The sequence below is a fragment of the Ruditapes philippinarum genome, unplaced genomic scaffold (assembly GCF_026571515.1).
Source record: "Ruditapes philippinarum isolate M1 unplaced genomic scaffold, ASM2657151v2 ctg4367_1_1_1_1, whole genome shotgun sequence".
NCBI classification, from domain to species: Eukaryota; Metazoa; Mollusca; class Bivalvia; order Venerida; family Veneridae; genus Ruditapes; species Ruditapes philippinarum.
The window spans coordinates 10250-33806 of record NW_026859066.1 but is presented as its reverse complement, the minus strand read 5'-3'; the positions used below and the strand labels follow the sequence as shown (position 1 = coordinate 33806).

Sequence of the window (23557 nt, the reverse complement as noted above, 5' to 3'; positions counted from 1 at the left end):
TTAGACATTTGATGATACACTGCACCCAAGGTGTTTGAACACAGCATTCTCCATTAGTCATTGGCATTGTAAGCACTAGATTTCGCTTTCGGTTTGTCCCTACTTCGGCAAACACTCTCAAAGTGGTTTCACGATTACAGTGTTTACATCTTTGCCCGTAAGCCTGGACATTCTGATTTTCTTGCAACCATGTCCTTTCTTGCCACACAGTATGAGCAAGTTTTCGTTTTTATCTTTTACAGCGGTTTGTTTCGCCTTTCTATATGAACTTACTGACTGCTGCTTGGACCTCATGAGAGTCTAATAGTCGGGAGGCAGATCGTTTTCCAGACTCTAGCTTCGACACATTGTGCTACTTCTTCTAATGACATATCCTGATTCTTATCACCAAGGAGATCTAATTGTATTTCCGGGTCACATATGCCGCGTGCTAATACGTCTCTGACTATTGTGTCAGTGTAATTAACATCAGTGTTGCATGTTGGACACTTAATCAGGAATTTGCAGACACTAGCCTGTCCTCTAAGTCGTGCACAGAAACGGCGTACAAGCTCATCACGATATTGACGCATGTTGTGCAGGGAAACTCGGGCTACCATAGTGTTTTCTTCTCGAACTGCCAGTTTTTTTTTATTTCAGCCATCACTTCTTCTTCAGACTTGTAAGTAAGACTGCCGCCAGCTGATCGTGTTAAGTCTTTCCGAAGTTGTTCGTCACAGCATTCTAAAAGCTGTACCACGCGATCACGGCCTTTGATTTTAGTGGCATCTACATAGTCAGACCATCGAGATTGGAAATATGCCCATTCTTCACTTGTTCCTGCTGTTGCTAGTGTGGGTCTTCTAACTTTTTCTACTTTGGCAGTCTGTCCAGGAGCGTGTGTGGTACAGTGAGCGGTTATGAGTGCGGCAACGATGGCGGCCTCAAGGTCGTCCGTGACATAATCACAGCCTGGGCCCCAAACAATGTTTTCATTTTAGAAATGTTGTTAAAAAAGTGACAACTTTTTCGGCGCTGCCCCCCAACCAAAAGATACATCAGGGGGTCACTAGGAAAATTTTGGACTTGTGAGAGGCTAAAAAGGACCCCAGTAATGTGTAACCAACGCTGAAAAGCATTTGGCTCTATCTCAATCCATTGAGAAGTTGCAGCACTTTGAAATCAATTTTGATGGAAACAATCCACACAAAATAGTGATTTTTAGCAATTTTGAGATGTCCCCTTGTTGCCATGGTAACAGGAAATTTAACCTGAGCAGGTTGTTACAAAGGCATTGGTCCAGTCAACATTTGTGCCAAGTGTGATTAGTATTGAAGCAGTTTTTATAGTTTTATAGCAATTTTAACTTGTAACGGGAGACTTTTCAATGAAAACAGCCATTCTTCACAAAATGCTCATGAAGTAATGGGTTAAAACAAATATTTGCATGGATGAACACAATATCCTTTTTTCTTCATCTGTAATAATCGTATGCTAAATGTGTCCAAACCAGAAATGAGACCGGACAAATATACAGGCAATCAATTAAATTCAATACCTGTGTAGCTTGTTCTTGTGGGATACTCTCAAAGGTTCTTGAAGAGGTCTCTTGCTGACAGCATGACAAATTTTCCCTGTCCACATTATTGGATTCTGCATTTACTACTACAGTGGGCTGTTCTGCATCAAAATGTCCTTTGAATATAATTACAGTATCAAGAAATAATTCAAATAAAAAGAAAATCTACATGTTGATTAATGACTTGACTTACAAGACCTGTTAAAGGAGACATCACACTCAACTTATGTAATACATCAACTATCTTCAGTTAGAAGTAGATACTAGATACATTTAGTAAAAAACTAGAAATGTGCCCTCACACGCCACTGTTCTGTCAATCTTATGACTCTAGGTCAAATATTTTTTGGACTACATGTGCCACAAGTTGAAAACTAAAAATCAACAAAGGGCCATAATTCTGTTAAATTTGGTCGCAGCAAAAATTCCTTCCTTTACTACCATCTACACATTATGGTTGTTCATCCCTGGAAGTTTAAGCAAAATCTGCCATCCGGTTTAAGAGGAGTTGCGTTAACAAAATTTCTACATAGTATATAGTGAAAAAATCAACAAAGGGTCATAATTCTGTTAAATTTGGTCGCAGCAAAAATTCCTTCCTTTACTACCATCTACACATTAAGGTTGTTCATCCCTGGAAGTTTAAGCAAAATCTGCCATCCGGTTTAAGAGGAGTTGCGTTCACAAGATTTCGGGACGTACGGACAGACGGACGGAAGTTCTAACAGGAGAGTAATAATGTGGCTACTCTATTGTTCTCTCTATTGTTCTTTTTAGCAACACAAAAGAAAATAGCCACATAAAAGCATTACGGAATGAATGACATCAAAGAGAAAGAACAGTTACCTATTGTCCCTCTAGCCACATAATTACTGTCCTGTGAGTGCGGACGGACAGACGGACGGACGGACGGAAGTTCTAACAGGAGAGTAATTATGTGGCTACTCTATTGTTCTCTCTATTGTTCTTTTTATCCACACAAAAGAAAAAAACACATAAAAGCATTACGGAATGAATGACATCAAAGAGAAATAACAGTTACCTATTGTCCCTCTAGCCACATAATTACTGTCATGTGAGTGCGGACGGACGGACAAGTGCAACGCTATATGCTCCCACTCTGTGGAGGCATAAAAAGATGTTAAAAGCACAAATAATATTCTTTTGTATTTTTTCTATGCATAAGTTTAAAAATACCATGGAAAATTTTCAAAATGCACAGATTAATCCTACATCTTTATAACAAGAAAGTATCAGTATTGTTTTGCTAGAGCAGCAAAATCATTTACATGTACTTGAGGTTTTTGACTTTACATGTAAATAAAAAAGTAATATTACCTGAAAGTCTTGATGTTGAGCTTCGATCTTTTTTGTGGTCTGTAAAACATATTTTCGGTTTTGTGTTCGATTTAAATGGATGATATCTATATTCTCCAGTGAGTGCAAGCCTTTTCCTGTATTGTTTCAACCCTCTGGGTTTGATTTTCATAACTTTTTTTAGAATTTTTTTATTGTCTTCCATTGTAAAGGCTTGAAAACTGAAATAGACAAAATAACTGAAAATAAGACATATTCTTGGACAATTCATTTGAAACAAAAGGATTATTTTTTGGTGAAAATGTTTTTGTACCAAGACGTAAGCAGACAAATATAAAGATTCATTCAGACTGCATATCAAACAACTCTTTTGATTATTAAAATATGAAGGTTTACAGATGTGGTACATAACACCGTATGACACCAACTTCACCAAGAACAATCTGGTATATATCAAATGTGGTACATGAGACCATTTGAGCCCCCTGTTCAGCTAGAACAGTCTGGTCTCATATATCAGACGTGGTACATGAGACAGTTTGAGCCAAACTTCAGCTGGCACAGTTTGGACTCTGAAATAACATGTGGTTACAGGTACATGAGACCAGCTGAACACAACTTCAGTTGGAATAGTCTGGTGTCATATGTCAAATATGGGTCTTTCCTCCACTCTTTACAATAACCTTAATAAAGGACCAATATAAAAACAAACTTATAAATGCTTTGCCGGACAAGCATGTATTGTTAGATCACGTGGCTCATCATTCGACAACAAAATATTGACATATGAATCAACAAATGATTGTTATTTCTCATGATACAAAACCATTCACAAATTTCACAATACTCTAATAATGATCACGGTTGACTCGCCCAGGAAAAATCAGCGATAAAAATCTTTTACTTTTAAAAGAAATTTACTCTGGAAACCTGTTCCCATTTGTCAAATGTCATATCGCTGAGTGTTGGGACTCAATCTTACATACATCTAACCTGCTTATTATCTCATTTTTTTAATCTGAACATTATACATATAATATAACATTAAAAAGAAAATGCAACATAAACCAATCTGATCAATTTTAAATTGATAATATAATTATTTAAGCTCCATATCTTTGTCTACAATAGCGTAAAATGCTGCCTGATGTAAACTTAAAAAGAAAATTTTATCAATAATTGCAGCAGATAATCAATATAGATATCCAATCCTTGACCTTAAGTCATAATATTATACTTAAAAGAAAAATTGGATAAAACCGACTGAACAATGCGCTAGTGTCCGGTAGACTGAATTAAACCTACTGTAAAACCCATATATATACTAACACGATATCGCACGCATAACACGTGCAGATACTATATACATTACAAAAACTGACCATTACAATATTGTGTATACGCATCGTTAAGACAATATTTTCACGCTATACTTGAACGAAACGCGTGAAAATTTTAGTCTTTTCTTTACTCTTCACAATAAGCTTAATAATTGATTAATATAAAAACAAACTCATAAATACATTGCCGGACAAGCATGTAGACATTATACATCAAGGGCTTTACGTTCACGGAGTGTTAATAAAAAGTTTCTGGGTCAATTAAAGAAGAAGCATCTTAGAAACCTCAAGTCGTCTAGACAAAGAATCCGCAACATAGCCATCTTTTACTACTATCGACTTCCACCGACCATGACGCTTTCAACACCTATCATTTACCCCGCATTAGCACCTACGGTAGCTCCACCGGATCTAAGCGAGTGCAAGCCAATATTTAAATTACCCGTAAAAGGACGTAACCTTTCTAAAATGCACTCTCTAGCCCTTGTATAACTTAACGGCTTATTCTTGTAAATCAATTTACAATTATTTCCTGATCTAAAACAAGGTCTAAATAAAAACTTTTCATCAGAAACATCTTGTTCAGTAATTAACAAATAACGGAAGTCCCTTTAAACCATGTGCCCATTTAATGCTATATACAGTCGCTGAAATAACACTAGCCGAATTCATTTTATCCAAAAGATCATTCTGAGTTTCAGGGGGAAGCAAGTCAACAATCCTCCGTCTTTGGGTGATCATTCTGTCATTTACATCCCTCTCATGTTTTTCACTTTGAACAGGCAATGAAGGCAAAAGACGTCTAGGCTTTGAGGTAGTCTTTCTACTTGGTGTAAAACCTCCATAAGTATTCTCTGTTTTTACCATAGCAGGTGTTGATGTAGCCAGCTCAATACTTGTCTGGTCAATTTGTCTTTGAAGACTATCAATCTCTCTCTGGAGTTTCAGCCTACGATTCTCATTCCTAAGATTTTCCATTTCATCGTACATATAACAAAAATCTTCATCAGACCATTTACTTCTATACTCAGCCATGTTCTTAAAAGTCTAGGGTAAGTTAGCCTGTCTAAAGCTAGATGTGTCCCATGTTGGGCGCCAATTTTGTAACGTGCACGAGCTAGCTGTTATATATAATTTTTCTTATGGCTACTTTGCCAGTTGATTGGGTACAAATGATTATAAAATGATTTATTCAAACTTTGGAATCAAGTTTAATTAACTCATGTTATAACAGTAATGTGCTTGAAAGGTAATAAGTGGTCCTTGAACTTGATATAAAATTGGGGTGACACTTTTTAGGCTATTTAATATATATAGAAAAACCACTTGGGATATCGAGTTTTTCAATACTTTAGTAATAACAATTACACCTAACGCAATGTTGAATTGATGCAATTGAAATACTTCGTAAATAGCGCAAGAACCCAAGTAATTAAACTAAAATATTAATTAATTATTTTCTGTGGTGTTGACACTTCGGCAGCTGGACAGAGACTGGCTGTCCGCAGCTTTGAGCTCTATTTATACCCAATAATATAGTTATATTTAATGATCGTTTACTGAAGTTGAAGAAATCAAGCATCCAAGGGATATTGATAATGGTTCGAATATTTGTACGAATGGCATTGAGTTCGAATGATTTTAAGTACGAATTGTTCTGATATTTTAGAAATAATAAAAATATGCCCGTTATATCAAAATATTGCTACGAATAAGTTGTTAAATCTATTCATTTAGTTTTTATGTATTATTTATTTATTTATAAAAGATCAAACTATACATTTAAACACAGGATAACATATTTGTTTACAATTTAATTCACCGACAATTTAGGTACAAAACCACTAAATCATTATAGAATCTAGGCAGAATAGAACAATCGTCACAATACGATACAATTTTTTGATTTTGTTAAAATATACGTACATTACATAAATGTACATGTATATATTTTAACCTATGATGCATAGTTTTATACATACTTGAAACAAATTATGATTTTTCGTACATCATATTTTGACTATATTTTTAAAATTTTAACCAATATACAACACATAGAAGAAAATTCATTAAGGTACTAAAATAAAATATTATATCAAAAGAAATTGAGAAATATATCAATTGAAATTTTTATAATTAATATTTATCATTTGTAATATTGTCATCTTGAAAAACATCTTATTAAGTATTTCTCGACCTCGCCTATAATATCACCAACGGCAATTTGACACCTTCATTGTTTTCCCTTCTTTATCTAACTGGTCAGCAGTTTTCGATAATCCTTCTTTGTTTAACTGGTCAGCAGTCTCCTATACATTCTATATCGTCAGCTAATTCGTCAGCAGTTTAGTATCGCCCTAAATCCTGTCTTTGCCGTTCCAATTAAGCCGGGTTTAATTGGCAAATTATAGTGTTTAGAGCCTGATTTATTATTAAAGTTTAACATTTTGTAATCATAATTTTTAAAGAGAAACACTGACAATTTTTTCTTGGCATTTTCCCTTTTTAAAATCTGAATTGAGGGGTCTTGCCATCCACTTAGCAGACGTGCGAGATTACAACGAAATTAGGCAGCATTCGTTACAGTAGAGAGACACTGGGAGGTAACTTTGGCTTGATTTCCATTTTCATTTTAGAAAAAAAAATGTTTCTTGCTTCCAATCCATAAGTTTATATGTCGCTTTTCACAGGGACCCAGCACAGTGTTGGGATAGTGTAAAAAAAGTAATTTAAAAAAAAAATATATACCTGTATATTTTATGTTCAAGATTTCTAACCAGGGCGTAAAAATATACAAAAATATGTTGGCGCACGGTTTGCAAGATAAAAATAGACATGCTGTATACAAGTGCGGATCAGGAGTGTCTGTGGTTGAGACCCATTTCACCTGGGACAGTCTTATATATCAGATGTGGTGCATGAGACAGAAATATACACTTATAAATAGATAAATTGAGACAGTATCAAATCATCAGATCTCAAACTAGTCCAATATATTAGACGTTACAGGCTTGTTATAGTTTATGTCGGTCAAGCCTGTTGCTTTGCCCAGAAGCAAAAATATCTCAAAGCGACGTCATATTTATAGGACTAATCTCAAACATGGGTCATTGGCCGCATTGCTGCTCCATAATTAAATCTGGGACTATCTTCCGTCTCAGATTAAGTATTAAAAAATACGAGTACACGCAAAACATTATTTACCAAAACCCTGTAATAAGATGTTATTTCATATCATGTAACGTCAAATATTAAAAACTGGTTCTTAATTATTTTGCATTTTCCACATTTCCATTTTTAAACGTGATATTCCTCCTATTTAACTTGGTGAGATAAAAGATTATGTTCGTTCAGTTTGGAGAGTTAAAGTTCTGCGGAAATATTCGTGAACTTTAGTTTTCTTGTTTCTTATATATACTCCTGGTTCGAACCCCGGGGTCTAAACCAGGAGTATATATATACTGTTGAGAAAAATATTTTACCTGTCGTTCAATCGACAATGTTCATTCCGTGAAGAGTTAACTTCAATGAAACATATTTTGAAATATTATCGTTATCGTAAAATGCTTTTATAAATTACATCCAGTTTTATCTTATATATATACTCCTGGTTTGGACCCCGGGGTTTAAACCAGGATTATAATATTAAGCGAGAGAAGTTGTCAATATTTATAATATAAATAAAAGAAAATATGCTGGAAAAAAGAGACACGAGTGACTTCACAATAATGAGTTCTGCAGGGGAGGGTATCCCCTGGAATAGGCAGGGATGCCAATTTTCCGCGGATTTCGAGGTCCTCGAACCACTTTTGAGAACGATGTAAATCCGAGGAGAAAATTTGGTGGGTGGGAGTCTCTTTCGCCGAGTTTGCTACCGTCTATTGTCCGCCAATTGTAAATGTTTAGACCGTACCGTAAATATTTAGACCGTACCGCTTTTCGGGTATCTTCAGTTATTGTCGCTATTATAGTAAGCCAATGAACGATAGCGTTAAATAATTACCGACCAATCGTAGCGTCTTTCTGTAGTTGAAGAAAGCAAAACAAAATGAAAATGTCGGCCGATTAGTAAGAAAGATATTTTTTACATGAATAATGGCAGCAATTAACTCCAACAACGCTTCGAAGATCAAAGACTTGACAAAAATGTTAAAAATAAGTTTAATTTGAAATGGTTAGAGAACACAGTAAATGTGAATATAGGATCAACGTGACAACCGTCCCCATTGGTGATGATTTCGTCAAAATAAATCAGTAAATAATATGAAAAAGGCAAAGCCTCAAAGCGAGCTCGATGTACTTTTTACGTGAAATAGTATGAAATAATCACAGGTGCTAGTTGCATTGATTTGACCTAAAATGTGTTTGACCTTGTTATTTATACAATAGAATATCAATACAGTGATTAATCTAGAAATTCTTTACAATGCGTCGGATGACGCACATTTTTGAAAACAATGAGTCCTTTAGCAAAATCAATGAGTCATGTAGCAAAATAAATGCGTCTTAGCAGAAATTTTTTTTTAATAGCAGATCCTTGACATGATTTGCATGTTTTTATAACAAGCGATTAAATAATTAAAGTGTATAAAAAAGTTTTTTTTTGGTACTAATATTAATTGCAGGCAAAACAATTTTTATTGGCTGCTCAAAAATCTAATTTGCATAATTTATATTTTCTTACTACTTATGTCTAATACTGTGCAATATCCATTTTAATTGTTCGTAATTTGCACAAAATGTCCCTATCACACTGTATACATACTGACGACTTTTATTGCTCCTTGTATGCCTCTGTGTAGAAAGCATACACAGACAGACCTTTTGATCATGAAAAAAAGTCATGCACAATGTTTCCCTGATTGGTTAATCACCCTGTCAAATATTCTGATGACGTAATAGACATCTTTTTTTTTTTTTACACTCCGCCTGAACTTGAGTGACCTTAGGGGAATTCAATTTACACACCTGTCAGATTATACTGTAACTTACAGCATTTCTTAAAATAGCAACACTTTTTTTTCAGCTACCGATATTTATCTAAAATATTAAGTAGATTAATGATTTTTTGTTTGCTTTTATTGGATTAAATTTACGGTAGTAGAAATGCTTATCTGTGTGGGAAAGGGATAAGGTAAGTAGATAACTTGGAAAAATGCTATAGGGAAATGGATAAACTCAAGAATATGCGTAATTACAGGGGAATAGGTAACCTGTTGCTGTTGGTACCAGTTTTGTCTGGATGACTTAATAACATACAATATAAGTCTGGTACAGATTTTAGATGCACCCTTGGCCCTTTGCTGACGATTTTCCTGTGCAATTCTCATTTTTGCGCCAATGGCGCAGGCAGATCTCTGCATATTTCACCATTGTAGGCGATTCGCTCTCATGCAAAATGGACGCTCTGATTGGCTTATGCCGATAATGGGCGGTTACCGATCACAGGGATTTACGTTTCAAGCAAATGGGGGATAAGTCTTGCATAAGTAATCATCGGAAATTAAATTATTCAACTGATGAAATTGAAAAATTATTCAACTAATGAAATTAAAGTAATCAAACAGTACATAGAAACTACTAATCGTGATATTTTGGATTATAAACCACCTGATTTGCATGCGTCAAATTGAATGCACATATTTTGAAACTGTGCGTCTTTTTCGATTTTTATGCGTATTTTACGCAAGACGCACATCTAGATTAATCACTGTCAATATAATATGAAAAAGGCAAAGCCTCAAAGCGAGCTCGATGTACTTTTTACGTGAAATAGTATGAAATAATCTCAAATGCAGTGGCGAGTGCGTGTGACGTCGAACGTACTGTGTTAAATATCGCCCCGTCCCTGTCGTGAAATGAATAACGAGTTTTGAAAACGTTGATAAAACTTTGTTTATTTTATTTCACTCTATAATTTTTCAAGCGAAATAAAGATTATTTTAAGTGAAATAAATGTAAAACTTAAAACGTTTGCGACATTAAAATAGCGTACTTGATTTGTCTGTTTTGCACGTGCTGTTTGGCGCTACATTGTGACGTCACGTAAACAATACTTTAAACGTCTGTACAGCGTTAACGACTGAATAAAAGATATTGGTGTTCGGATTCATTTTCTTAGTTAGACCATTTTCTTTCATTCTAGATAGTTTTCACAACAAAATTCGACAAAAAATCGTTTTTTATTTATCAGATTTCAAACAAAATGGCGCCTTCGATTTTCATTTTTTATACACAGCTTCCGTTATTCTGGTTCCGCTGTCCAATTATGGTTCCCATAGACGTGCGCGGGTGACCAGTCAACACATCCGTTTTCAGTCAGAATTCCTCAGTTTTTTACCGTTATCTTTAAATTCGAAAGGTTGCGATGTGTCCAATTTGGTACTTTGGACGAAAGTTTTCAAAACCATCATTTAGCAGGTACTCGCCATACCGTAAAGCTCGCTTTGCGAGCAGGCCCTTCGGGCCAGCTCGTCGAGCTCGCTATTAAAAAAAAAAAAATTAAAAAAATTTTTTTTTTTTTTCGCTGTTATATTATTATAGACTATAATAATATAACAGAGAAAAAAAAATTTAATTTTTTTTTTTTTAATATATTGATATTTTATTGTATAAATAACAAGGTCAAACACATTTTAGGTCAAATCAATGCAACTAGCACCTGTGGAAATAATCGCTCATTTTTATTTCAAATGCAGTGACGAGTGCGTGTGACGTCACACGTACTGTGTTAAATATGGCTCCGCCCCTGTCGTGAAATGAATAACGAGTTTTGAAAACGTTTATAAAACTATGTTTATTTTATTTCACTCTATAATTTTTCAAGCGAAATAAAGATTATTTAAAGTGAAATAAATGTAAAACTTAAAACGTTTGCGACATTAAAATAGCGTACTTGATTTGTTTGTTTTGCACGCGTTGTTTGGCGCTACATTGTGACGTCACGTAAACAATACTTTAAACGTCTGTACAGCGTTAACAACTGAATAAAAGATATTGGTGTTCGAATTCATTTTCTTAGTTAGACCATTTTCTTTCATTCTAGATAGTTTTCACAACAAAATTCGACAAAAAAATTGTTTTTATTTATCAGATTTCAAACAAAATGGCGCCTTCGATTTTCATTTTTTATACACAGCTTCCGTTATTCTGGTTCCCTGTCCAATTATGGTTCCCATAGACGTGCGCGGGTGACCAGTCTACATGCACATCCGTTTTCAGGCAGAATTCCTCAGTTTTTATCGTTATCTTTAAATTCGAAAGGTTGCGATGTGTCCAATTCGGTACTTTGGACGAAAGTTTTCAAAACCATCACTTAGCAGGTACTCGCGTTACCGTAAAGCTCGCTTTGCGAGCAGGCCCTTCGGGCCAGCTCGTCGAGCTCGCTATAAATATCAGTTAATGAAAATATTTGATAAAGCACTAAAAGGAAATGAATTTTAGACCATCTGAAAAGGATGAAAACCCTGGAGCTTCCGGGGGCTTCGCTCTCTGGTCCCCCACCAGGGCTCTGCCCAGGACCTGCATGGGGGCCTACACGGCTCCCATGACCCCTCACGTTTAATTTTCCTCGTTTTTTCAAATTGTCTGTTGGCATCCCTGAATAGGGTTTTCTTAGGGGGTTCATATATATTTAAAAATGGGGCTTGGTTTGTTTTTGGGGGGATATTTGGAAGTGTCCAATTGTTGAATAAATGTGCCCCAGGGCGTAAACAAATGAACCCCGGGTGTTAAAAAATGTGCCCCGGGGGGCTAACAAATAGGCCCCAGACAGAGAGCAAATGTCACTTGCGTACCAATATATCCATTGCAAGGATTAAAATATCAACTAATATTACCTAATGTCGAAGAGAAGCATGCACGTACTGTTTCACAGTGCCATCTAAGTATTCATAACGTCTGTTGGTCGTATTCCAGGCATATAAACTTCTTGAATAACGTCCCTGTTCAAACAATCTGAACAATGCTGTGAAATGCCTTTGGGCTTCAGTATCTCTTCCTAACGATAAAAGACAAGCCCATTCAAAAAACACTTCAGGGGTCAAACCATTAACATAACAAAAAGCTGTAATCAGTATTCTGTCAAAATGCTTCAAATTTTGTGTCCAAAAAAGTCGTCGTATTCTCCTTGGCCACTGTACAGCATCACCAATTAAGTCCTGTATATTCACCCATTTCTCGTAAATTTCTTTATTTCTGCCAATCCAAGACATATTCATTGGACAGAAAGGTTATATGAAAGGTAAGTGTACTACATGTAAATGCACTCTGTTCACCTTTTTGGGAAACAGTACATGAAATCGGGTGTAATGCCATCATGGCAGTCAATGTGACATGACATTGACACTTTTGATGGTGCCGATGCCAGCATCAGCCAAAAGTTGTGCAATTGAGGCTCTTCAGAGAATATTTCTTCATTGTTATAAAACTATTATCTTTAATTTTAAATTATATTATATTATTATTATTATAAATTTTTACTTTTGTAAAAAAAGCTGTAAAAATGTTATCTTACAAAAGCAGAACAGATCGATTTGTTTCCTGTAAGTACATATATATATACTCCTGTTTTAAGCCCTGGCCCCGTGTTCACAAAGATTTAAGGATCAGGATCAAGATCAGGATCAAATTGAAAAACTCTAATATTCTTCATTTTTTATCCTCATAGATTAAATATCTAATATTAATTTGATAAAACTGGACTTGCAATAGCAAATTAATGAAATTTTAGAATAAATTTATTGTTATTTTTACAAGATACGGGCATTTTACAGTTGATCCAAATATTGATCCTGATCCTAAAATTGATCCTTATTTTGATCCAAATATTTTTGTATTTGTTTTGTTATTTGTTAATTTTATCCCAAAATAGTTTGATTTCTTTTCAAATCAGCAATTTTTTACATTTTGAATATTTACTATTTAATTCTAGCAAAACACAATAAATTTTAGTAACATAAAACAATGAAAATAAAATCAGGATCACTTGATCCTGATCCTGATCTTTTCTTTGTGAACACGGGGCCTGGGGTTTAAACCAGGAGTATATATACAATGGATAAAATAAAATGTCTATCAACTACAGGGACTAGTTAGTCGCACTCGACGAGCATGGGTTCGAGCCCCATGTTTTTTGGGTTTTTTTTGTTTTTTTTCCTCCAAACTAATATAAAATCATTATTTTACAAATTGAAAGAGGTTATTCTTTTCTACTAGAATATGACGGGCCTCATTTTTTAGCTCACCTGTCACAAAGTGACAGGGTGAGCTTTTGTGATCGCTTTTCGTCCGGCGTCCGTCCGTCGTCCGTCCGTAAACTTTTACTTTAAATGACATCTCCTCATAAACCACTTAGCCAATTTCATCCAAACTTCACAGGAATGTTCCTTTGGTGGTCACCTTTGAAAATTGTTCAAAGAATTTAATTCCATGCAGAACTCTGGTTGCCATGGCAACCAAAAGAAAAAACTTTAAATATCTTCTTTTAAAAAACCGAAAGAGCTAGAGCTTAGATATTTGGCATGTAACATCTTCTAGTGAGTGTCTACCAAGATTGTTCAAATAAAAGCCCTGGGGTCAAAATTGGCCCCGCCCCAGGGGGTCATTGATTTTCCCTATATGTATATAGTAAAAACTTAAAAAATCTTCTTTTAAAGAATCCGAAGAGCTAGAGCTTAGATATTTAGCATGAAACATGTTCTAATGGGTGTCTACCAAGTTTGTTCAAATAAAAGCCCTGGGGTCAAAATTGGCCCCGCCCCAGGGGGTCATTGATTTTCCCTATATGCATATAGTAAAAACTTAAAAAATCTTCTTTTAAAGAATCAGAAGAGCTAGAGGTTAGATATTTGGCATGAAACATCTTCTAGTGAGTGTCTACCAAGGTTGTTCAAATAAAAGCCCTGGGGTCAAAATTTGCCCCGCCCCAGGGTGTCATTGATTTTCCCTATATGCATATAGTAAAAACTTAAAAAATCTTTTTTTAAAGAACCCAAATAGCTAGAGCTAAGATGTTTAGCATGAAACATCTTCTAATGAGTGTCTACCAAGTTTGTTCAAATAAAAGCCCTGGGGTCAAAATTGGCCTCGTCCTAGGGGGTCATTGATTTTCCCTGTATGCATATAGTAAAAATGTAAAAATCTTCTTTTAAAGAACTCATGGAGCTATGGCTAAGATATTTAGCATGAAACATGTTCTAATGGGTGTCTACCAAGTTTGTTCAAATAAAAGCCCTGGGGTCAAAATTGGCCCGCCCCCGGGGGGGGTCATTGATTTTCCCTATATGTATATAGTAAAAACTTAAAAAATCTTCTTTTAAAGAACCAAAAGAGTTAGAGCTAAGATATTTAGCATGAAACATGTTCTAATGGGTGTCTACCAAGTTTGTTCAAATAAAAGCCCTGGGGTCAAAATTGGCTCCGCCCCAGGGGGTCATTGATTTTCCCTATATGTATATAGTAAAAACTTAAAAAATCTTCTTTTAAAGAACTCAAAGAGCTAGAGCTAAGATATTTAGCATGAAACATGTTCTAATGGGTGTCTACCAAGTTTGTTCAAATAAAAGCCTTGGGGTCAAAATTGGCCCCGCCCAAGGGGGTCATTGATTTTCCCTATATGTACATGTATATAGTGAAAACTTAAAAAATCTTCTTTTAAAGAACTCAAAGAGCTAGAGCTAAGATATTTAGCATGAAACATGTTCTAATGGGTGTCTACCAAGTTTGTTCAAATAAGAGCTTGGGGTCAAAATTAGCCCCGCCCCGGGGTCATTGATTTTCCTTATATATGTGTATATCAAAAACTTAAAAAGTATTCTTTGAAAAAACCTAAATAGCTAGAGTTAAGATATTAAGCATGAAACATCTTCTAGTGAGTGTCTACAAAGTTTGTTCAAATAAAAGCCCTGGGGTCAAAATTGGCCCTGCCCTGGGGGTCATTGATTTTCCTTATATGTGTATAGGAAAAACTTTAAAAACATCTTTGAAAAAACCAAAATAGCTAGAGTTTAGATATTAAGCATGAAACATGTTCTAGTAAGTGTCTACAAAGTTTGTTCAAATAAAAGCCCTGGGGTCAAAACTGGCCCGCCCTAGGGGTGTCATTGTTTTTAACTATATGTGTATAGTAAAAACTTAAAAAATCTTCTTTAAAAAAAACACAATGAGCTACAGCTTAGATGTTTAGCATGAAACATCTTCTTATGGGTGTCTACCAAGTTTGTTCAAATAAAAGCCCTTGGTTAAAATTGGCCCTGCCGGGGGTAGGGGAGGGCAGATCATTGTTTTTCATTATAAGTGTGTACATCATGAAACGTCTTCTTATAGGTGTCTTCCAAGTTTGTTCAAATAAAAGCCCTGGGGTTTAAACTGGCCCCGCTCCGGGGGCCTACATACAGGTGAGCGACCTTAGGGCCATCATGGCCCTCTTGTTTCAAACTCAAATGAATTTGGGCGGGCCGGTGCTTGTCATGATCTGTCAAAATCCTGGCAGCCCAAGACCACGGTATATAAGGTCCAAGAGCAACAGCCTAGTCATCACTTCAGCATGGCTTCAGAGAGGAAACTAAGGGTTGTCGGCAACTACTGGAGCCATAAAGATGACCCTAGTAACATTGAAATTCAGGACTTTTACAATCCGTAGAATTTTTATCACGTTATGTCGCAAGATGATTTGTTCGTTGTTAACTGGTGTGTACGTAACGGATTACTCCATGGACCGATGCCTTGCCATAGACCAGGATGCAATGGAACACTTTCCCTTGCAAAACGGTCAAGGAATATTTCAGGGGCTGTACTAAGATGTAACAAACATCGCGACCATGAGCAAAGTGTAAGAACTCTTTCTTTGAGAAATCAAATCACACCTTACCATACAGGACGTTATGATGTTTTCGAAATCCTACCTAGACAGATTTTATCTTAACACATGAGCAAAATTTAGTGGTGTTGCTTACGGCAGTACAGCTGTGGACTGGGGAAGCTTCATAAGAGAGGTTCTTAAGGAATTTTATGAGAGGAAATTAAAAAACAAATCTTTATCTGGGGAAATTGAAATCGATGAGAGTCTGTTTGGACGAAAAGTAAAATATAATAAAGGAAATCCCCACAAAGGACTGCGAGTGTGGGTGTTTGGGATGGTAGAAAGGGCCAGCAACAGTTTGATCCTCTACCCTGTTCATGACCGCTGAGCGAAAACATTGCTGCCGCTAATTGAACGCCATGTACAACCAGGAAGTACAATATACATAGTCCAATATATTAGACGTTACAGGCTTGTTATAGTTTATGTTGGTCAAGCCTGTTGCTTTGCCCAGAAGCAAAAATATCTCAAAGCAACGTCATATTTATAGGACTACAATATACAGTGACGGTTGATACTAAACGATATGGGGTACAGACACTTCATAGTGCTTCACCCCCTGGGCCCCCACCAGGGCTCTGCCCTGGACCCGCAAAGGGGGCTTACACAGCCCCCCTTGATTCCCCGTGTATTTTCCTCTGATTTTGCAATTTCCTGTTGGCAGCCCTGTCTGAAATTTAAATAACTTATTTATCATGATACAATTTTTTTTTAGTCCCCTACCGGTTTACCGGAGGGGACTTTAGGTTTACCCTCCGTCCGTCTGTCCGTCTGTCCGTCCGTCCGTCCGTCAGTCAGTCCGTCCGTCTGTCCGTCCGTCAGTCCGTCCGTCCACAAAACTGGATCCCGTGATAACGCAAAAAGTACTGAAAATATTTTAATGAAACTTGATATATGGATAGATGGCAGTATGGAGATTATGCACGTCTTTTTCTTTTCTTCCTATGTTGAAAATTCTGGTTGCTATGGCAACAAATAGACTGAAAATATGGCAAATTTTACACATAACCTGGATCCCGCGATAACGCAAAAAGTACTGAAAATATTTTTATGAAACTTGATATATGGATCGATGGCAGTATGGAGATTATGCACGTCTTTTTCTTTTCTTCCTATGTTGAAAATTCTGGTTGCTATGGCAACAAATAGACTGAAAATATGGCAAATTTTACACATAACCTGGATCCAGTGATAACACAAAAAGTACTGAAAATATGTTTATGAAACTTGACATATGGGTAGATGGCAGTATGGAAATTATGCACATCCTTTTTTATCTTTCTATGTTGAAAATTCTGGTTGCTATGGCAACAAATAGACTGAATTTCAAGATTTCTGATTCTAATTTTAAAGCTTTTTCACTATAAGTTCTTTATTTCTTAAGGTATTTTCTTCAAACTTTTAATATAAGTTGCTTGTCATCAACCACACCATATGTGACAAGGTTTACAACTCTAGCACAAAATTTATCAGAATTACCTCCCTTGAACTTAAAATTTTCATGAAAAAAACATTGTTTTTTTTAATAACTTCTTTTTCTGAATGTATCTACTTCAAACTTCATATAAATGTTTCTTATTGTCACTCAACATTTGTGAGTGTTCAATACTCTAGCAAGACTTTTTCCAGAATTATGCCCCTTTTGAACTTAGACTTTTTTTTGAGAAATTGGTAATTTTTACTCCAACGTCTTCAATCATGATAGGATTTTAAAAATGTTATATTTTGATAACAGGGATGTTTAAAAAATAACTTTAGAGTGTCCTTCAGTCCGTCTGTCTGTACATAAAAACTGTTTCCTGTGATCACTTTTAAGTAACTTTTTTAACAAATTTACTTAAAATAAGAACCTAAGTGAACGGCCAATGGCCCTTCAGAATGTTCTTGGGCTCTTACCGGTAGGGGACTTATGGATTGCTTGCAATACTATGATAATTGCTTGTTGTATCATAGTTCGGAGACCTTTCTGTTGAAAATGTGTCAGGGTTAAATCGTATACATATACATGCACCGTGCGTTAACTGGAGTGCGGGTATTAGTTACCCGCACTCTAGAGCATGCCCATTGATTGGCTCATTTTTGCTGGGGTTTACATATTGTGACGGCAGAGAAAGGGAAAGCGACAGAAATATGATATTCAGATGTTCGTTCATTGGTTCATTTTTGCCGGGGTTTCATATTGTGACAACAGGGAACGTGTTTTTATGTTTGACTATGATACAAAAGAGAAAGAACACCAAAACACTCGGTAACCTGATTAATACTCGGGGGGCTACGCCCCCTCGTACAAATCAGATAACCTCGTGTTTCGGTGCTCTTTCTATTACATACATTTTATGTATTTACGGAATGAATGACATTTGTATTTTATAAACATTGAATTGCCGCTGGAATAAACCCCGGGGTCTAAACTAGGAGTAAATATATAAGGTTCATTCCGTTTTCTTAAGTGCATTATATTCAAGCTTTACTTCTGAAATTTAAATTACTTTTTATCATGATACAATTTTTATACTTTTTATGTATTTACGGAATGAATGACATTTGTATTTTATTAACATTGTCTTGAAGTTGCCGTATATATCCTGGAATAGACCACGGGGTCTAAACTAGGAGTATATATAAGGTTCATTCCGTTTCCTTTAGTGCATACTACTGAAATTTACATAGTGGTCAAATCAAGAACAGCAAACATATATTTCAAATGGGGGGAAACAGTGTCTATTCTAGGAATTGAAAAATAGGGGTGATTTTCCCCCCTCTATTTCAAAAAAGGGGGCGATTTTCAAAATCAAAGGGCGACAATATAAACTGCCAATGTTAAATCGTCTGCATTAAGTTTACACTGAGGCGTTCAACCGATGAAATAATTATTTAAAACGATAATATTAATTTAAGGCAGCAGAAGTTGTCCCCCCTGAATTTTTAAACGAAAACAAATTATTACAGAACTGCCGCGATTGATTATAAAGGGATTGGCAATACAAATAATCGAACTATCTTTCACGTCTAGATCGTAGCCAAGCTAGGAATTGCCTCATTTTTCTTGATTATTTACTACACTAAAATGGCGCCCAACTGTCAGACCTAAGCACACTAGTTCCGGTCGATACGGAACATTCCGTTAATTTCCGTCAACTCACGTAACCAGTACCATACGGTACTAAATTATTATAATTAGCTTACAGTAACCTCCCTTCGGTTTTCGGTGTAAATGTAAACAAAACAACCAAATATAATGCGGGATGGAAGTTTTACGGTTTTATTAACTTTTTTTATAGATGCGCGATTTTCACGCACATGATTTTGAATTGTGCGCGATCTGTTAAATACTAGCGTGAATCGCGCAATCGCGCGTCCTAGAATAGACACTGGGGAAATGTACTTTATAATAACTATCTTTACTTAAAAATTTTACGCATATTTCACTTCCTTTTGCAGACGAATGTCAGATACGACAGCTTCTCAATGGGAGTCTCACATGGCCGAGGTGATGTGGGGCAGTGTCGTTAAGGGAAACGTATATTCCTTTTTTGACTTCATCAAGGAAATCTATCCTCTTGACAAGCCAGCAGTATATACCAACAGCACTCCACTGTTTGATACACGGACAGGTCCAATTACAGAAAACGAGAAAATGGAACCTGCATTTTCAGATGCCAATTCGGAATCCGGTAAGCTAAATATTTACATTGTATATATTTTATCTAAAATTGATTGATTGATTGACTGATTTAAAAATATCTTATGTCAATCAAGTTGAATAGCAATAAAACTAAGGGACAAGCTGTTAAACTGAGCCTGCAATTTCGTGATAATAATATCACAATGCACATGCTTTTTTGTGTCGCCTTAAAAAAGGCGATATATAGGGGTTACTTTTGTCGGCGTCGTTGTCGGTGTCGGCGTCCCCTAAAGCTTGTCCGGAGCATAAGTCGGTCATTATAAGTCAGATTGACTTCAAACTTGGTATGCATGCTTCTCATAATGACCCGAAGTGCAGTGCACAAGAACCGGTACTCTGTACTTCTTATTTTTTGAGTTATTGCCCTTTGTTTATTTTCATACTTTATATTTGTCCGGGCCATTTCTCCTTAAGTATAAAATCTATGGACTTAAAACTTCATAGGATGATAGATCTCATTAAGAAGAAGTGCAGTGCACAAGAACTGGTACTCTGCATTTCTTATTTTTTGAGTTATTGCCCTTTGTTAATTTTCATACTTTATTTTTGTCCAGGCCATTTCTCCTAAAGTATAAAAGCTATGGACTTGAAACTTCATAGGGTGAAAGATCTCATTAAGAAGAAGTGCAGTGCACAAGAACTGGTACTCTGCATTTCTTATTTTTTGAGTTATTGCCCTTTGTTAATTTTCATACTTTATTTTTGTCCAGGCCATTTCTCCTAAAGTATAAAAGCTATGGACTTGAAACTTCATAGGGTGAAAGATCTCATTAAGAAGAAGTGCAGTGCACAAGAACTGGTACTCTGCATTTCTTATTTTTTGAGTTATTGCCCTTTGTTAATTTTCATACTTTATTTTTGTCCAGGCCTTTTCTCCTAAAGTATTAAAGCTATGGACATGAAACTTCATAGGATGATAGAACTCATTAAGAAGAAGTGCAGTGCCCAAGAACTGGTACTCTGCATTTCTTATTTTTAGCTCGACTATTCGATAAGAATAAGTAGAGCTATTGTAGTCACCCGAGTGTCGACGTCGGCGTTGGTGTCCGCGTCGGCGTAACCACTTATGTTAAAGTTTTTGTAATAGTTCAAATATTTTCAAAGTCCATTGACATATGGCTTTGAAACTTGGCACACTTGTTCACCATCATGACCCCAACCTGTATACAGGAGGAGGTAACTGTATCAAGCATTTTGACAGAATTATGCCCCTTTTTCGACTTAAAATTTACGTTATGTGTGTGCCCCATCTCGCTTTGTACAGGTGAAAGTTGATGGAAAGAAAAAGAAATGAAAACTTGTAAAATCAAAAAACCCATCACTACCGACATTACGATCAGACTGGTCATCAGATGACGATTTTGCATGAATTAATTGAAGAAATTCATACAAGGATCCATATTAATTATATCCTCGTAGTCTATCAGCTAGTCTGAAAAAATCAATAGTGCTATTTTATAAACTTGTTACATAATGATATGGAATGTATTTAAGCTTTGATATGATAATGCATATGATTGCGAAAACAGTAATTGCTGAAGTAATTCACATTGAAAATAAAAATATGTGAAATTTACCATCCTCTTAAGTTTGTTTACATTGAATATCAGAGTAAAACTAAATGACAACAACCAAAACAATGGTAATACCGTGTCTCCTTCTATTATATATCATCCTGGTTTAAACCCCGGGGTCTAAACCAGGAGTATATATAATAGAAGGAGAGACAATATTCTGGAATCTCGTGTATAATATATATAAACTCTTGTTATATACGGGGCCTAAACCAGGAGTATATATAATAATACGAGAGAGTCATTCTTATTACACGTGACTTGTTAATCATTTTAAATGTAGGTTGTATTACCTGCAACTGATAACCGATAAGTTTACAAGGATATGACAATAAGAGTCGTCATTATATATGACAGTCTAAAAAACACAAACCCCTCCGTGGCCTAAACCAGGATATTGCCGTTTATTTATTAAAGGGAAATGCCGGTCAGACTGGTCTGTTATCCAACTTGTTATTTCACACTTGTGCATGTATCATTACATTGTTTACAGCAGTTAACATCACAGTGAGATGAAGCAGTGTTGTGTGGAGAGAGACATATAGTGTGTATTATCTATATAAGGGCAGTGGTCCCATAGACCAGTAAGTGTAATCTTATTTTATACTTTGATTTAGATGAACCTGATAACATAGCCACTTAATAACCATGACATGTATGTGTAAAATATGTTGATGTATCTTATATTCATTTTATTCTTAAATTAATAGCTAATTACAATTGTTTGTAAAGAATATAGAGACATATGTATAAATGGCAATGATTTACTTCTATGATATTAGGATTATGATATATAGTTGTTTTCATTGTTCTATGCATTGTATGTATGTTATGAATTTAACCTAATAGGAAATATGTTATGTTTAATTTATTTGCAGAGCCTATGTAAAGTGGATTTACTATGTCTCTACACCTAGATGCAATAAAGAATACAGTGATTGAACTCCGTCTTTGTTTTATTATTAATATTATGGAACAAAGCCCGGTAACACTGTGTTCAAATATATAGACTGAAGTGTCCCAAATATATCTAACTACCTGTATTGAAATAGCTTTTGTCCAAGGGGCAGGACATGAAGTGGTTGCACACTTGGTTAAAGCGAGCGAACTAGTTGCAAACTTGACAAAATGGCGAACAAGGCGTGATTTTTTGAAACGGGTGAACAAATTTTTGCCAGGCAAGTCGGGTTCTTTGTTATTTTGAAGTTCATTAGTATGTCTTTTCCATAATGCAATATATATGCCACACTCGGTTAAAGGTTTCAGCATCCTAGATTTTGTTTTGACGAAGTTATTGAAGATATAAACTGATCATGTAGATATTTTTAAATTTGACATGTGACTGTTCTGGTCGAGTTTTCTCCTAATTTATTCGAATTTGTAACTTTTTAACTGCATTTAACAATAACAAACTATGTTTCTGTCAATGCTGTACAAATGGTTTAGTTCGCAAGTCCGAAGATAATGTTCAATACACAAAAATATCTTGTTCAAGCACATAATATCCTAGTATTAGAGGGGGGAAGATGCTTATACGCGTACGCCTTCCTATAGCATGCCAACGCAGTAAAACACTTTTAATTCTTTGTTTTCAATCTTTATTTCACACATGAAAAGGTTTATTTGTATAAACCTTAGTAACACGCCTGAGAACATAGTTACGGCCATCATATAGTATAACTTCTTTTTTATTAGAGAGAGCAATGCAGAAACGAATTTTGACAGATAACGCCGAACCACGTTTAAAAGGTGAATTTTGATTGGCCGAAAAATTATGCAGTTTGTATGGCTAATTTGGAAGAAATGAAGAGATATTATTGGTCGTTATCAAACAGATTTCATTGGCGCATTTACTCTCAGCGATCTAAACCACGTGGTCTGTGTATTGACATTTCTGCACTGTCTCCTTTATAATGTTAAAAATAGTAACAACGGCGTCTATTAAAGGCCAAACTGGTCACCGCTGTACAAACCTAAATATTAATAATTGAAAAGTGGCCCCAGTTGACCCATGCCGAGTTGGTATAGGGCCGAGCTGACTCGGGGGCCGAGTACGTTTTAGTGGCGAGCTGACCCGGATTCGTTGGTTTAGGGCCGAGTAGACACTTATCTTATACCTCTTTGTACTTACATATTACATACATTGATATCATAGTTTTTACAAACTTACAAAGTCACAATTCCTCTATTAAAATTTAAAACTACGTTTCAATCTGGCTGTTG

The 23557-nt window shown here is 35.7% G+C and overlaps 1 long non-coding RNA gene across 1 annotated transcript; it reads left to right on the top strand.

The window, feature by feature from the left end:
* Nucleotides 1–6831: 6831 nt before the first annotated feature.
* Nucleotides 6832–22621, top strand: LOC132755055 (uncharacterized). Its single transcript, XR_009629161.1, has 3 exons — nt 6832–6939; nt 19517–19749; nt 21828–22621. It is a non-coding gene; the product is annotated as an uncharacterized LOC132755055 (long non-coding RNA).
* Nucleotides 22622–23557: the final 936 nt, after the last annotated feature.